Source organism: Ovis aries, chromosome 22 (genome assembly GCF_016772045.2).
Source record: "Ovis aries strain OAR_USU_Benz2616 breed Rambouillet chromosome 22, ARS-UI_Ramb_v3.0, whole genome shotgun sequence".
Lineage (NCBI taxonomy): Eukaryota > Metazoa > Chordata > Mammalia > Artiodactyla > Bovidae > Ovis > Ovis aries.
The window spans coordinates 29,649,208-29,667,890 of NC_056075.1; positions in this window are offsets into that span (position 1 = coordinate 29,649,208).

The following is an 18,683-nucleotide window of genomic DNA, read 5'->3' on the forward strand; positions in this document are numbered from 1 at the left end:
CAAATCAGATAGGAAATTGAATAAATGTGATGAAGAACATATCTGGATAGCCAACAATGAGATCTCTGTACCAGGAAATTGAACTCCAGTTTGAGAGTTCACTTCTTGATCACAACCTTCTGCAGAATTCTTCCTCTTATGATGCCTTCTTAAGATAGCCAAATTATAACAAACTATACCAGACACCATTGGAGAAGGCAATGGCAACCCACTCCAGTACTCTTGCCTGGAAAATACCATGGGCAAAGGAGACTGGTAGACTGCAGTCCATGGGGTCACTAAGAGTCAGACATGACTGAGTGACTTCACTTTCACTGTTCACTTTCATGCGTTGGAGAAGGAAATGGCAACCCACTCCAGTGTTCTTGCCTGGAGAATCCCAGGGACGGGGGAGCCTGGTGGGCTGCCATCTATGGGGTTGCACAGAGTTGGACACAACTAAAGCAACTTAGCAGCAGCAGCAGCATACCAGACACCATAACCTGTTCCCAAATATACTCCAAGTTCTTAACCAATGAAAGTTCATTGGACATCCATAGAGATGTTATTGCCTCTGCCTAAAATTTCATACCTCTTTCTCAGTAAATTCCCAGTCATTCTTTAAGATCTATTTACAAGGTAAAAGCTTCCTGAATTCTTCAGGCAACTACAGGTTTCCTCCTTTCTGAATATACACAATTTTCTTAACATTGATCCACTGTTATTGTGATTATTATAATGGGCCCTTTCTCTTGATCTAAAGGCCTTTAGCATTGCTGACAAGGACTCCTGGTGGCAAGTGTTGCCACAAAATGTCCTTAGTGAAGGAAAGCAGAACCAGACTGCTGGGCTGAGGCAAGGGACAAAGGATTTAGGAAGTCCTGAGAACTTTAGGATGTGATTCCACATCTTAGTTGCATAAACTCGTTTTTATCTGGGTGGGATAAAAAGATAATACCTAGTGTACAAAAAAGATCTTCATGACCCAGATAATCACAATGGTGAGATCACTCACCTAGAGCCAGACATCCTGGAATGTGAAGTCAAGTGGGCCTTAGGAAGCATCACTACAAACAAAGCTAGTGGAGGTGATGGAATTCCAGTTGGGCTATTTCAAATCCTGAAAGATAACTCTGTGAAAGTGCTGCACTCAATGTGTCAGCCAATATGGAAAACTCAGCAGTGGCCACAGGACTGGAAAAGGTCAGTTTTCATTGCAATCCCAAAGAAGGGCAATGCCAAAAAATGCTCAAATTACCACACAATTGCACTCATCTCACACGCTAATAAAGTAATGCTTAAAATTCTCCAAGCCAGGCTTCAGCAATACATGAACCGGGAACTCCCTGATGTTCAAGCTGGTTTTAGAAAAGGCAGAGGAACCAGAGATCAAATTGCCAACATCCGCTGGATCATCGAAAAAGCAAGAGAGTTCCAGAAAAATATCTATTTCTGCTTTATTGACTATGCCAAAGCCTTTGACTGTGTGGATCACAATAAACTGTAGAAAATTCTGAAAGAGATGGGAATACCAGACCACCTGATCTGCCTCTTGAGAAACCTATATGCAGGTCAGGAAGCAACAGTTAGAACTGGACATGAACAACAGACTGGTTCCAAATAGGAAAAGGAGTATGTCAAGGCTGTATATTGTCACCCTGCTTATTAAACTTCTATGCAGAGTACATCATGAGAAACGCTGGGCTGGAAGAAGCACAAGCTGGAATCCAGATTGCTGGGAGAAATATCAATAGCCTCAGATATGCAGATGACACCACCCTTATGGCAGAAAGTGAAGAACTAAAGAGCCTCTAGATGAAAGTGAAAGAGAAGAGTGAAAAAGTTGGCTTGAAGCTCAACATTCAGAAAATGAAGATCATGACATCCGGTCCCATCACTTCATGGCAGATAGATGGGGAAACAGTGGAAACAGTGGCTGACTTTATTTTGGGGGGCTCCAAAATCACTGCAGATGGGGATTGGAGCCATGAAATTAAAAGATGCTTACTCCTTGGAAGGAAAATTATGACCAACCTAGACAGCATATTAAAAAAGCAGAGACATTACTTTGCCAACAAAGGTCCATCTAGTCAAGGCTATGGTTTTTCCAGTGGTCAGGTATGGACGTGAGAGTTGAACTATAAAGAAAGCTGAGCACCGAAGAATTGATGCATTTGAACTCTGGTGTTGGAGAAAACTCTTAAGAGTCCCTTGGACTGCAAGGAGATCCATCCAGTCCTTCCTAAAGGAGATCAGTCCTGGGTGTTCATTGGAAGGACTGATGTTGAAGCTGAAACTGCAATACTTTGGCCAGCTGATGGTGAGAAAGACTGACTCATTTGAAAAGACCCTGATGCTGGGAAAGACTGAGGGCAGGAGGAGAAGGGGATGACAGAGGATGAGATGGTTGGATGGCATCATTGACTTGATGGACATGGATTTGTGTGGACTCTGGGAGTTGGTGATGGACGGGGAGGCCTGGCGTGCTGTGGTTCATGGGGTCGCAAAGAGTCGGATACAACTGAGCCACTGAACTGAACTGAACTGAGGGTGAATTTAAGAATTGTTACTAAAAAAAAAAAAAAAAGAATTGTTACTCATAAGCTTTTCAGCAGACTCACCAAGTTTTCACTCACCAAGAAATCTTGACTTTTTAAAGAGGTCTGCTTCTCATTAGCCTCATCTCTTAGGCTGCTCTTCATATAGTTCTCTTTGGAAAGGCAAGGCTGCTCCATTTGACCAATTTCTTGATTGTGCTTTTGGGGCATCATTTGTGCCAAGCAAAAGAGACCTCAGCCTCACATAACAGCTTCTCAGAACCAGGTTTTTCTTTGCCCAGAATGTAATACAAAGGCCTCCAAAGAGCTACCTATATGATTCAGCAGGAGAAATACTGGCTTTTGACTTTATTTTTTTGATATCGAGATGTTTAATGATAAGATTCCTTGAAGATGAAATAAATACCAATGAAATGCTGAATCTGAGCACACACTTCCAGTTAAACAGTGAAAATTATTTTGAGTCAATTCTTCTCTTTTTTATATTGATACATGGGTCTCCATTTTCATTTTCTTAAATGCAAAATTTAACATAGATTAGAAATTCATTGCTGAAAGATGGTTCTAGGAGGCATGCTATGTAGGCCCGCAATTGTTTTTATTTTTTTACATGACAGTTCATTTTTATTGATTTGCTTACTGATGCTTCTCAATCTGAGAAGGCAATGGCAACATACTCCAGTACTCTTGCCTGGAAAATCCCATGGATGGAGGAGCCTGGTAGGCTGCAGTCCATGGGGTCGCTAAGAGTCGGGCACAACTGAGCGACTTTACTTTCACTTTTCACTTTCATGCATTGGAGAAGGAAATCTAACATAGATTAGAAATTCATTGCTGAAAGATGGTTCTAGGAGGCATGCTATGTAGGCCCACAGTTGTTTTTATTTTTTTTACAGGACAGCTCATTTTTATTTATTTGCTTACTGGTGCTTCTCAATTAGCAGACTAGGTCCTAGGTACAGTTTGCTTTCTCCCCAAAGCCTCGGATCTTAGGTGATGATGTTAGAACAAGAGCTGGAACCAGAACAATAAACCATTCTTAGTTACTCAGTTGGGCACAGTAGCACTCAACCTTCAATAGTGTCAAATCAGTGAGTGGAAATGTATAAAAGTTCAACACAACTTGTGTTACAAGTGGTAATGCAAACAAGCAAGATGGGAAGCATCCTTCAATTATGAATGTTCAACTCTGAAGACACCTATAGGGAGAGATTGATTGTGGAGTCTAAGAAGGTCCATGACTTGAAGCATAATATTTCAGTCCCTTGCTCCTTTACTAGTGAATAACAAAGATGAAAAGAATAAAAAGAGTTATAGATATAATTCAGGAGGTTTTTTTCCTTTTGTGTAAAATGTCTGAGTACATAAAATGGAAAGAGCTGCAATGTCAGATACCTCTGAGAACTGATGAATCAAAAAACTGAGAAACCATGTTTGAAAAACTATTATGTCCTCTAAATTGTACTTATGACCAGGGGGATCCAGGACTCTATTTTCAACTAATATGAAATCTAGCTGATATGACAAGACTAATTTGCATGAGAATATCAGGACTGAGAGTTTGCTGCAATAAATAGAGAACAGACTGGACTTATCAAAAAAGATGCTGCAGCTGGCAGGGGTGTTGATAACTGACAAAATCCTGCAAAACAGTTCAATAAATCATCTTGTTTGAAGGGTATTTCATAAAATACAAAAAGGCTTGCATCTTGTTAGAGGCCCCATGTTTCATACAGAAGATCTACAATATAGCAACCTGAATTAGACTTGATATGAGCAAGAAATTAAGCTGTCAGGGAGTATTTGTTTCTACAGCAGAGTCCAGTCTATTCTGATTGCTGAAAACACTATTTTCCTGGTTGGTTTTCTTTTAAGCACAAATCTCAGGCTTAATCCTAATTTTACTGGTTTGAGTCATGTACTTACTACAGAATCATTCCCCAAGAGGACCAACACAGGAAAAACCAATAGGTTGCATTACACGTTCCACGACTTCAGTGATCTTTTCATAAATAAATTATTATATAATGCTGCCAAATTCCTGGATTATTTGGTATAACATATGTCCACAGCCTATCAGTGGCTGCAAGAATAACCATTCTAAAAACAAGAGTTTGTTCTGTATGGCAAAACCGATACAATATTGTAAAGTAAAAATAATAATAATAATAAAATAAAATTTTTTTAAAAAAGAGTTTGTTCTCTTGCTAACATAGAATCACTAAATATTTTGTAGTTCAGTAGCCACATATTCCATCAAAATTTTTTTCTCCTTCACACCACCTTTCAGGACTGGGAGTTAGCACTATTCGATTCAGTGCAGTGTGCTCAGTGGCTAAGTCATATCCAGCTCTTTGCAACCCCATGGACTGTAGCCTGCTAGGCTCCTCTGCCCATGGAATTTTCCAGTCAGGAGTACTGGAGTGGGTTGCCATTTCCTACTCCAAGGGATCTTCCCAATCCAGGGATTGAATTCACATCTCTTGCATCTCCTACATCGGCAGTTGGATTCTTTACCACTATCACCACCTGGGAAATCCATTAATCCCATATGAGGGCCAATATTCATTTTAGAAAATCTCTTTTTTTCCTTTCTCTTAGTAAATAGAGCAAGAAATTTTCCTATTCTGAAGCCACAAAGAAAACACATACTAAGTATTTTGCAATGATATTAGTGAGATTTTAAAAGCATATTGTTCCTCTCATTTTGAAATTTCACATTTCTTAGAAAATTTCTGCTTTCACAATTGGGCATAATCTTAAAGAACAGCTCCTGTCATTCCTCCAGTTTTTCCAATTGCCTGCAGCCACATTTTCTTTATGATTTAAATTTTATGGAATGGAGATTCTTACGGTGCCCTAAATAATATATGTATACATATATATGAGACCTGGACGGTAGATATGCAGAATTGTATGCCCTGATTAGTGCTACACATGATAAGATAGTACTGAAACTGCTCATGTTCACAAAAAAATTAAATATATATACTTAATCTTAAGAGTCTTTTTCAGATTCCTTTCCATTATTGTTATTATCAGATATTGAATATAGTACCCCATGATATACAGTAGGTCCTTGTTTATCTTCATATAGAAGTGCATGGGGCTTCCCTGGCGGCTCAGAGGGTAAAGCATCTGCCTGCAGTGCAGGAGACCTGGGTTCAATCCCCAGGTCAGGAAGATTCCCTGGAGAAGGAAATGGCAAGCCACTCCAGTATTCTAGCCTGGAAAATGCCGTACACAGAAGAGCCTGGTAGGCTACAGTCAATGGGATCGCAGAGTTGTAAACGACTGAGCAGCTTCACTTTTCTCTTGGTAGTGTGTGTAGGTTAATCCCAAATTCTTAATTTATCTCCCCCTGCCATCCATTCTCTGCTACCCTCTTCAGTAACTACATTTGTTTTCTATGTCTGTGAGTCTATTTCTTATTTTATAGGTAAGTTCATTTGTATCACTTTTTTAGATTCCATATTTAAGTGATATCATATATTTGCCTTTGTCAGACTTGCTTCACTAAGTATAGTACTCTCTAGATTCATCCATATTGCTGAAAATGGCATTATTTCATTTTTTATGACTAATATTTTATTGTGTTCATATACCACATTTTCTTTATCCAATCCTCTGTCAATGGACATTTAGGTTGCTTCTGTGTCTTCGCTATTGTAAATAGTGCTGCTATGAACATTGGGGTTGGATTGTTTCCTTAATTTCTCTTTCTGACATTTCATGATTAGTGTATAGAGATACAACATATTTCTGTATATTAATTTTATATCCACCAACTTTACCAAATTTGTTGGTTGAGTTCTAGTTGTCTTCTGGTAGCATATTTAGGATTTTCAATGTATAGCATCATGTCATTTGCAAACAGTGACAGTTTCACTTCTTTTCCAATTTGGGTTGCTTTTATTTCTTTTTCTTCTCTAACTATCATGGCTAGGACTTCCAAAACTATATTGAATAGCAGTGGAAAGGGTGGGCATCCTTGTCTTGCCCTTGATCTTTGAGGAATTGCTTTCAGTTTTACACTGTTAGTTTTCAGCTAACACTAGTGATGTTAGCTATGGGTTTGTCATATATGGCCTTTATTATGTTGAAGTATGTTCCCTCTTACACCCACACTCTGAAGAGTTTTTATCATAAATGGATGGTGAATTTTATCAAAAGCTTTTTCTACATCTGCTGATTATATGGTTTTATTTTCCAATTTGCTAATGGGGTATATCATATTGATTGATTTATGGATACTGAAAAATTCTTGCATCTCTGGAGTAAATTTGGTGATTGTGTATGATCCTTTTAATGTGCTGTTGGCATTGGTTTCCTAGCATTTTGTTGAGGATCCAACCAATTCTTAATACACTGATACGAATTTCCACCCCCATAAAGTTTTTGAGTACCTCCTTTTTTTCTGTTTCAACAAAATGTTCCAGGCTTGTTTTCTACTCCCTGCCTCAAACCTGTAATAAGCCATTCCAAAGAGACATAATTTATCTTAACAAGGAATAATATATAGAAATTAATATCTAGGTATGATAGAGACTAAGTACTCAACAGTATTATTTAAAGTTACATAGTAAAAATTTAAATGTATTTCTTTTTTGCTTCGAGTAACCAATAAAATAATATTATTAAATAAATTAGGGAAAGTTATAAAAGAGATAAAGTGGATTACTAAAATAATGATCAACATAAAAGAAGTTAGAAAAGAAAGATCAAATAATCGATGAGACAAACAAAAAACTAATAGCAAGATGGTACAATTAACTCCAAATATATTTTAAGTATAAATGAAACAGTCAAATTTAAAGACAGAGATTGTCAGGCTAGTATTAATCAGATCCAACTCTATTACTTATAAGAAATATACTTTAATATAAAGACAGACAGGTTGAAAGAAATATGATAGGATCAGTTCAGTTCAGTCGCTCAGTTGTGTCTGACTCTTTGTGACCCCATGAATCGCAGCACGACAGGCCTCCCTGTCTATCACCAACTCCTGGAGTTCACTCAGAATCTCGTCCATCGAGTCAGTGATACCATCCAACCATCTCATCCTCTGTTGTCCCCTTCTCCTCCTGCCCACAATCCCTCCCAGCATCAGAGTCTTTTCCAATGAGTCAACTCTTTGCATGAGGTGGCCAAAGTACTGGAGTTTCAGCTTTAGCATCATTCCTTCCAAAGAAATCCCAGGGCTGATCTCCTTCAAAATGGACTGGTTGGATCTCCTTGCCAGTCCAAGGAACTCTCAAGAGTCTTCTCCAACACCACACTTCAAAAGCATCAATTCTTCTGCACTCTGCCTTCTTCACAGTCCAACTCTTACATCCGTACATGACCACTGGAAAAACCATATCCTTGACTAGATGGACCTTAGTCGGCAAAGTAATGTCTCTGCTTTTGAATATGCTATCTAGGTTGGTCATAACTTTCCTTCCAAGGAGTAAGTGTCTTTTAATTTCATGGCTGCAATCACCATCTGCAGTGATTTTGGAGCCCAAAAACATAAAGTCTGACACTGTTTCCACTGTTTCCCATCTATTTCCCATGAAGTGATGGGACCGGATGCCATGATCTTCATTTTCTGAATGTTGAGCTTTAAGCCAACTTTTTCACTCTCCTCTTTCACTTTCATCAAGAGGCTTTTGAGCTCCTCTTCACTTTCTGCCATAAGGGTGGTATCATCTGCATATCTGAGGTTATTGATATTTTTCCTGGCAATCTTGATTCCAGGTTGTGTTTCTTCCAGTCCAGAGTTTCTCATGATGTACTCTGCATAGAAGTTAAATAAGCAGGGTGACAATATACAGCCTTGACGTACTCCAAATTTTACCATATAAATACTACGTGAAATATTCTATCTCCATTAATATCAGCAAACTTGACTCTAAGGTAAGAAATATTACAAGAGATGAACAAGAATATTTATTGTTGAAAAAGAATTTGATAAATATTATCATGTATTTATGATAAAAGCTTTCAGCACACTAGAATAAAGTAGGAATATTTAACCTGATAAAGAGTATCTGCAACAGACTTATAATTAACATCATACTAAAGGTAAACTTTCTATCATTTTCCCCTAATGTCTGGAATAAGACAAAGATGTCTACTATAATCGCTACCATTCAATGTTTTATTGAAACTTTTAGCCTGTGCAATAAAGCAAGATGAAAAAAAAAAGATGAGCATAAGAATTAGAAGGAAAGAAGTAACATAGTTTTTATCACAGAGGACATGATGCTAGAGGTAAAAAATCTAAAATAAATGAATTTAGAAAGGTGCTAGATAAAACATTAATATTCCATAATCAATTTCTTTACTCTTAGGGCTTTTTCTTGGATGTCCAGTGAATGTTTGGGGTATTAACAAGGCCTCTTCCCTCTGGCTAGGCTCAGCCTCAAACAGCTATCAGCACTCTATTGTCTCTGAAATCACATTGCAATAAACAACTGAAAATTAAAGTAGAAAAGCAAGATGACAGCATCAAAAACTGTTAGTATTTCTAACAACGAATCTAACAAAAGATGTGAAAGGCCATAGCACACACACAAAAAGTTACTATAAATTATTACCAAAAGTTATTGTAAATTATTAAATTAGAGAAATTTAAAGCATCTAGATAGAATGAGATTCCAAGTTCATGAATTTCTGGACATGATACCATTAAGTTATCAATGCATCCCAATTTCACATTGATCTCTAAAAGAAAAGCAACGGCAACAACAAAATCTTAGCTTTTTAAAAAATTGGAGATCTAGTCTAAAATGTACTTAGAAATGCAATGGATCTCAAAGAAAGATATTGCTTTGGCAAACTGCTGAGTATGAGGGATGACAAACAAAAGAGAGAGTTCCAAGCTTCTAGGAATCAAAGGAGGCTTGGTCAGCTTCATGTGATCAAAGAGGGTCAACAATTCAAGTAAAGATTTTCAGCTTTAAAACAGATCAGAAAGAACGTCCTCATGTCCCAGATTGCCCTGTATAAAGAGCCAAGAAGCTTTGTCTCCTATGGGAATAGTTTGATACAGTCTTGACTCTTAAGACTGGCTAGCATGCTAGGTCTATTTACCTGCACACAATTAACCTAGCCATTCCTCCAAATTATATTGCAAGAGGCTGAACTCACTCTCATGCTTCAAACTCATCACCCTCACCAAAATTAAAATTATTGCATCATAACAAGGTATCATGAGTCTATTTATATCCTAGGACCTACAATTTTCAACTAATTTAGGGGACAGTTTAGTGAGAAAATAAAACCTCTTTACAAGGTGGCATTTGTTTGATGAAGTACCTACAAAAATGTACCATACCAGAACACCAAATAAGATAATGAGAAAATGCATGTGACTTTATTATTTATCACACTTATAAATATTTATGTTAACTCCTAGTATTGACAATATGATTTTTATTATGATATGATATTATGATATTGTGTTCCATATGATATTGTGTTTCTTCCTTTAGCTAAAGCTAAGGAGCTTCCCACGATGGCTCAGTGAGTAAAGAATCCACCTGCAATACAGGAGGCACAGAAGACATGGGTTCAATCCCTGGGTCAGAAAGATCCCCTGGAGAAGAAATGGCAACCCACTTCCGTATTCTTGTCTGAAAAATCTTATGCACATAGGAGCCTGGCAGGCCACAGTCCAAAGGTCACAAAGAATCGGACATGACTGAGTGGCTAAACACAACAACAACCCAGAGCAATATTCAGATTTATTCAAATATAATGATCATAATGTTTTTAAAAGTGAGACTCATTAGAAAACTTTAAAAATATGATTCAACTTGCATTGTGGTTATTCAAGGAATAACCTTGCTGTGTCAAGTACACTTATAAATGAATTGCAGGAATTTTAATCTACAGTGTCAGATGAGGCATGCCTAGTACCTAGATTTCACAAACCAATTTGGAATCAGACATTGAAGAATGCACAGTTGTCAAGCATGATTTTTATTCCAAAGAGCAATCAACCTCTGCCGCTACAGGGCCACACTTCTCAGTCTCCAAAACCAGCCCTGTTCTTGTTCTTAAGAGATCCCTGGAAAATATTTCAGAGGCACTTGTCAGGTGGCAGCTCTTGGTGAGGTATATTTAAAGGAGAGAAGCAGAAGTTCTCTATAGAGTATTTATTGAAGAAATCGCTCAGTCCTCCTTCTGGCTGGATATCAGCAACAACAAATTTTGGCTATGACAAGCCAACTCTTAAATTTTTCATTCCCTTTTAACTCAATCTTTCAATTCCAACAATGAAGACGTTAACAGCCAGTACCATTCACCAGCCCAGTCACCCATAAGGAGGTATTCACTTATAAAAAGCTTTGACAAAGATTCTTTGCTTGACCATACTTTTACAGACACATCTGTATACTCATAAAATTCTGTTTTAGCAATAATCTTGCTAAGTTAGTTTAGTAAGAATCCCTAATCTGCCGGGGTCCAGCCCCGGTGGATCCAGGGTGATTCGAAGGTGGGGCGACGGAGTCGGCGTCTTTGGAAAAATACATATTTAATCACAGATATAGAGAGATTAGAAATGGATAGTGTAGTAGGAAGATTAGTGGAGAAAAGGAGGCTGAATAACTTGGATTACGTGGAATAGCATCCATGCTCCAGATGGGAATTCAGCCAGAAAAACGGGAGCAAGAAAGAAGCGACATGGGGGAATCAGTCTTTCCGGAAACTGATCCGATTTCTTTATTTTGGGGTTTGCTTATATACCTTTTGTTACACATAGGGATGAATACAGAGTCACGTGGGGGTCAGCAGTCCTGACCTTTGTCAAAATCAGGTGCTTCACATAAATGTATAAAAAAAGGTACATCATCTTCTGGCCATGAGTGAGACCTGCTGACATTTTATGATGCTTTCTTTCTGATAACCAAAAACTTATTTCTTCCAAGGGTGTTTTTTCTTAAACCAGGCACCACCCTCCAAATAAAGTTACATTCCTATAGGGTGAGGGTGTAGTGAGTTACAATCAAGAAAGGAATTTATTTAACCCAAGGTTAACATGATTAATCTTAAAGGGTAATACTTATTTCTCCTATATGCTTAAAGGTTAATACTTATTTCTCCTACATGTTTAAAGGTTAATACTTATTTCTCCTATATGTTAGTTATATTCATTATAAGTGTAGGGAACATGGAGATTTAGCAGCAAACATCAGCCCAACAAATGAAAATCCTTTCACCAATGCTTCTCTTAAGATCTGTTTAGTCTTAAGATATGATAAAGTTACATTCTTACATAGCAAGGACACAGTGATTTATAACAAAGTACAGTGATCTATTACAAAAGAGAAAATCCATTAACTCAAAAAGTCTAGTATTGCTAACATCAAAAACTACCATATTTCCTTTGCTATATTCCAAATACATTGATTAATATATTCCCAGGTGCCTAAGGATATAGAGGCCTGGCGGCAATCATTGACTCAACAAGAAGAAAAAGTCCTATGCTAATTAAGACTCTCAAAATACTCCAAAACTCTGTGCTGTTTATGGTTGAGAGGTAGTAAACAATCATGTGGCAGGAGTATGGATAATCCTGTCACACAAGCTAGTCTGTCAGCAGAGAGGTTTGACCTGAGACATCCTTGTCCCACCCAGAGCAGGGAATTAGTAGCAATTATTGACACAACAAATGAAAAACCCTTCACCAATATAATTCCTAACCAACTATACTAATAATTTCTAACTCCCCAAAAGAATTTGCCTTTAGTAAGTCTAAAACATCTCATGCCTCTCAGGTTGGGAGGCTGTAAGCAATCACATGTGGCCGGACAAACCTATACAAGTGGGCTAGATAACCTTCAGAGGAGTCCGTAAGCTGAAACACTCTTGTCATGCCCAAGAATTTTTATTGCTTTGGAGCTGCACGTTTACTCCTTCTCCGAGAGAAACAGTTATGGGGGAGAGCCCCCCGTAAAGTCAGAGGTGTAGGTGAGAGCATAAAACAGACTCTGGTTTTGGGGTTAGATGCTCGGGAACAGGGGGTTTCCTGAGGCTTGATCACGCCTTTGCGTATGCCAAGCCTCCTTCCTCATGACCTTTGCCATGGGCGGAATTCCTCACGCTGGCCCCCGGCACTAATCCTCTCTGTCTGATCATGCTTGATATCTAATTAGGTACATCATCTTCCAACATCCCCTAGGTGATATCTGATCATACTGGTCTCTCTTCAGCAAGAATCCTACTAGATTCCTGTAGCCAAAATTCTCTCCTTACCCTTGGTATTTCCTTTTAGCAATTTTCCATTCACTAATCCTCACCTTGCTCCTTGGCTATAAATTCCCACTTGTTCATGCTATATTTGGACGTGAGCTGGTTCTATACCGAGGTCTCGTTTCCCCAGTTGCAGATGTCCTGAATAAAATCTGTTTTTACCACTTTACTATTCACTTCTGGTTTTCTTTTGCTTTGTTTGGTTTGGTTTGGCTTGGCTTCCCTGATAGCTCAGTTGGTAAAAATCCACCTGCAACGCAGGAGACCCCGGTTTGATTCCTGGGTTGGGAAGATCTGCTGGAGAAGGAATAGGCTACCCACTCTAGTAATCTTGGGCTTTCCTGGTGGCTTGGCTGATAAAGAATCCTCCTGCAATGTGGGAGACCTGGGTTTGATCCCTGGGTTAGGAAGATCCCCTGGAGAAGGGAAAGGCTGCCCACTCCGGTATTCTGACCTGGAGAATTCCGTGGACTTTCACTTTCACTTTCACTTTCTGGTTTTTCTTTGACAGCCTTCTGTGAAGGTCACTAGAAATCACTGACGGCCTAGTTGCAGTTGTGTTAGTCATTCAGTTGTGCCCAATTCTTTGTAACCCCATAGGATATAGCCCACCAGGCTCCTCTGTCCGTGGGATTCTCCAGGCAAGAATACTGGTGTGGATTGCCATTTCCTTCTCCAGGGGATCTTCCTGACCCAGGGATCAAAGAATCTCAATTTTTTTTTTCTCTGTGACTGCCCCCTCCTGAGCTCCTTCCCTCTACCCTACTCACCAACTCACACTGCTCAAAATTCAGCCCAACCAACATACCCATTTATTCACTAGGGGTGATTTCCCCTCATCATCATTAAATTCAGCAAGAGCCCTAGTGTACAATTATCTCCCAATTATCACCAAGTCACAGGTCTGAATTTCTTTTGAAAGAGGAGGAGAAAACACTATACTCTGAGAAAGCACAAGTCTCCTTGCTCTTTAACTAACATGCAAGATCTTAATTTTTATTCCTGAATTCTTTTCCCATTTGACATTTTTAATTTTCAGCCTCATAATGGTTAAATCCCTATTCAGAAACAATGTTTAGCTCTCATTCAAACATTTCCATTATAGGCCTCTCTTTTCATTCTATTTACAACAAAAGAAATTTCTGCCTTTCACCAGAGGCAGCTTCCTCTAAGAGAACAACTTACTTTGCTTCTTAAGAGCCCGACTCAATGAATACCATATTTGTACAACACGGTTCATACCAGCTCTCATGATATTTTAAGATTCCCACTTCTCTTAGAGCTAACTAAATCCCACCAGAGTAAAGTGAGGATGGTCCCAGGAAAACTCAAGCCCTCATTTTGACTGTAAAGTATATATTCCTGAGAGAAGGAACAACACTGCCTGTTATTTCACAAACATCTTTAAAGACAAGAAGTTGGAGTGAACAAATGTGGAAGAAATTGAACAGGAAAAAAAAAAAACATATTTATTATCTATATTCGATTTATATTTCCCTTGCTAACTCTTTGCTTATTTGCCTAAAACTTAAGTCTTTTGTTTTTATGGTAATTTGAGAGAACAGTGAATGATAATGTACTAGGTTTTTGTAGGTATCTTGAGTGATTCAATAAAAACATGAAAGGGGTGACCTTGCTTAAGTTAGCAGTTGCAGATGTATTTCACAGGGTAACTGTAAGCAGAAAAACTGAAGAAGCCCTTCATTTTTCTCTAAGCCCTTCTGAGGTTTCTCTTTCTAGCTGAGTGTCCACTGGAAAATACCAAGTCTTCTGTTTTGTACTATAGCAGAAGCACTAGAGACAAGTGATATGGGGGTAAGCTATCACTGTGACACAGGGAAGGAATCTTGTCTCACCTTGGGTCATGCTTTGTTACAGGGACACCCAAAGAATGTTCCAATGCACAAAGCCCTTGCAGAGTTTACTTCTGTTTTATACCACCCATGTGCTATACTATAAATAATTCCTTCAGGAGATTGCTGGATCAAGAGACAAAGCTAAGTAATAAACTCCACCTAAGTACAGAATTGCCACTCACCTCCAACAACATAAGATTTCTTCATCAAAAGACCATTCGTCTCTTAGGGTTCTCTCTCAGGCCCTGCTTCAGGCCCTAAGCAGATAAACTCATGATAGGGCATGTCCTATGGCTTTCACTCACAAGTAAATTTGTGCCAACCCTGGCTCTCTACTTCAGCATCCCCACTCAAAACTATAAAATGAAAACTGCCATTGTATTTTCCTTGCTGTTGTTTTATTCAATTAACTATGTTTGCTATCTTAATTCTGGGGCTAGTTAGCTCATTTAATCACCATGGGACAGTAATGATGTTAAAGCCTTGAATTCAGTTGTCAAATGGTTCAGCCCAGTCAGGCCATGGCCCCTTGGCCTACATAATAACAATAATCCAGCCATAGTATTATAATGCACCCAAAAAGACTTCCTTGAACAGTTCCAAGGATACCTGACTTTTTTCACGGACACCTAGTCAAGCCATTTGGAGGCATCACTGCCTCTGCCTTTGAAGAGTTTAAAATTCTTTTGGGAGGCCAAATTTTCACTCATGAGAAAATAAGCAAGCACAATGAAAATGCACAGAATCAAGCACTGAGTTGAGTATTGCTTTGAAAATTGACTGGGATTTGGCATAGTCAATGAAGAATACAGATGCCAAGGAAACTGGTCAGGTTCTTCAGGGATGTATAGAATTTGGATAAGTAAGAGGAGTGGTGAGTCTTCAACAACAGAAAAAAATATTTCACATTTGAAAAACAAATAGTGATTCAGATTGGGATGCTTGTTTCTCACTGGTGATGATAACTTTTAGAAAGTATATACATTGTAAACTCATAGGAAACAAGGGATAAAAAAGCTTCCCCATGACAGATGTTGCTGAAGATAATTCTTAAAGGGCCAGGGTCTCTGATACAAGAAACTTTCTGTGCCATGTAAACACAAAATTATTTCCTCACATTTTCCATCTTCTCACCCAAATTCAAGACCTGAATTTCCTTTCAAACCTTGAACTCTCTTTCAAACAGAATGAAAGTTAATTTGCTAAGAGTTCCAAGTGTGAAGCAAACACTTTGCTATTTTTAAACCAAATTAGTTTTGCTTAATAAGCATTATGTCTATGAATTTTTTAACCTTTAATGACCTTAAGCCCCTTATTCTATAGTCCAAGTGCTTTAGCAAAACTGAGGAAAATCATAGTTTGTTTTAATATACTCTTAATTTAGCAGTCCAATAAACTTACTAATAAGTTGCAAGAATAAGTTATTTTTTTTGGACTAAAACCGACAGCCTAATTAGCTTGGTATACCCATGGACTCTCAGTGTTTAATACTTTAGCAACTGTAGCAGAGTTTCTGTTAAGGAAAAAAAAAATTTTTTTAACGAACTTCACTTTGACTTTATTTTGTGAAAGGAGAGAAAGAACAAAAGCAGTCTGGCTTTTGGAGAGGCAAAAGTTCTAGACTTACATAGCCGTGAAAGATATTGGAGTTTCTTTCATTAATTTTACACTCATGTTGCTTGCATTTACTATCTAGATAATGGTAACATAAAGTATAGTGAATTTAATGTCCTCAGTCATCATGGTCTTTAACAATTGGTTTGTTTTACTTAAGAAGGCAGTAAAAATTACGAAGTTAAAAGAAAATATACGAAAAAGCAACTACCTTTTATTCATGACATCAGTTTTAATTTCAAAACACCACAATAGAAAAGAATGAAAGCTACTGAATAAACTGGCCATAAAATCATCAACAGAGATGGATGCTCTCTAGTATGCAAAATTGGGAATCATCAGACAAGTTTGAAAATGAACTGAGATTTCATGCCATAAATATTTGGAGGTTTCTTGTGTTTGCTGTTTAACCTCTTCCCTCACAATCTTAGAAAAAATCCTTATAAAATCCCCTGTCATATTTACCATAGATTATCAGTTGATTTCCTCTAATAATATTTTTTAACTTTGAAAAGAATATTTTAACTTTTACTGACTTTAAACACCTTATTCTATAGCCCAAGTGCTTTGGCAAAGCTATGAAAATCACAGTTGGTTTTAATACACTCTTGATTTAACAATCCAATAAACATACTAATAAGTTGTGAGCGCAAGTCATTTTTTGAACTGAAACCAACAAGCTAATTAGTCCTGTGTACCACTGGGATACCAAAGTGTAGCGCTTGATAGCACTTCAAAGCATGTGGGCTACAGAATAAAGATATTAAAGCTTAAAAACAAGAAGCTATCATTTATTGAATACTCATCAGATCAGACTCTGTGATAAACACTTGACATATTTAATCTCAACATCTCACAATAATCCTGGGAGTGTATACTACTATTTTTCTCACTTTACAGATGAGAACACCAAGGTTTAGAGAGGTTTAAATATCTACTATCACATAGCTGGTGAATTGCAGAGCCAGGATACAAAACTTCATCATCTTGAATGGGTTTACAAAGTGCTCCACTTTGAAACATGATCTAAAGACTAGCATTCAGAATCCTTATTCTCCTCACTCATTGCCTTCTGAAATCCTGTGTCCTGTGCAAATGAATACCTATCTGATAGGATAACTATAAGTTCCTTGAAATCAGTTGCTACATTGTACTTATTTTTGTGTCTCCTACACAAAGTCCTGGGTGGCCTCATTCAACAGATCTCTAACTCTTGTTTTTAGTCTGACCCAATCCATTCTGAAGGAGATCAGCCCTGGTGTTCTTTGGAAGGAATGATGCTAAAGCTGAAACTCCAGTACTTTGGCCACCTCATGCGAAGAGTTCACTCACTGGAAAAGACTCTGATGCTGGGAGGGATTGGGGGCAGGAGGAGAAGGGGCCGACAGAGGATGAGATGGCTGGATGGCATCACGGACTCGATGGACGTGAGTCTCAGTGAACTCCGGGAGTTGGTGACGGAGAGGGAGGCCTGGCGTGCTGCAATTCATGGGGTCGCAAAGAGTTGGACATGACTGAGTGACTGAACTGAACTGAACTGAACACAGTTACTGAGGAAATGATAGATAGAATCCTATTAAAACTGAGCAGAACCGTGCAGACCAGCCCCTCCAAGTACAGAGGCCCCCTCATGGCCCCTGCCTCTTGTTTGTAGAAAAGCCAAAGTCTTTCAGGCTTCCCAGAGTCACAAAAGAGCAGGCTCAGGCAGTTAATGATTAGGACAAGAGAATCACAGAATCTTTCAGCAACTGATGCACATTCCTGAATTGTTTTACAGATAGTATAACGGTCACCAGAGGGAAAGAGCTAACTGCATGATGACCAGCCTGTAGCCATGATATAAGCTGCTCCATTTCAAGTAGTACTGAATCTATGGCTAGCCAAGCACTGGTCTCAAGAGAAAGGGATTAACACTATCGCACGTAATAATCTGTATCTTTGTGGGCATCGAAATAATTGTAACTGGCTCTGCCCATATATGGAAGCAGGCAACTAAAACTGTCAATAAAAATATGCCATGGACTCATGTCAACACCTTCCACTCTAAGAATATGGCACTCTATATCAACAAGAAGTTACAGAAGTTGAACCTTTGCCCATAATTCCATAGAAATAGAATGATGTCTGACAGTGGGGAACTGTAAGCCAATCTTTGCAGGCAGCTCTTTTCAGAAAACAGATCTTTGCAGGAAGCAGCTTTCTGCATGGGCCCTTTTGTCTTGTCACATTAGCAAAGCTATATTTTAACTAACCTCAGCCCTAAACACATCTTTCAAATCTGGCCTAAACACATCTTTCAGATCTTTTGATCACAAAATGCCCCTCTAACCTGTTGATTCTTTTTTTAGATTAAAGAAGAAGAAATAAAGAATAAGTAAGTAACAGATGAAGAGATCTTTTCCTCTACTTCCCCTTCAGTAATTTCTCAAGCAAA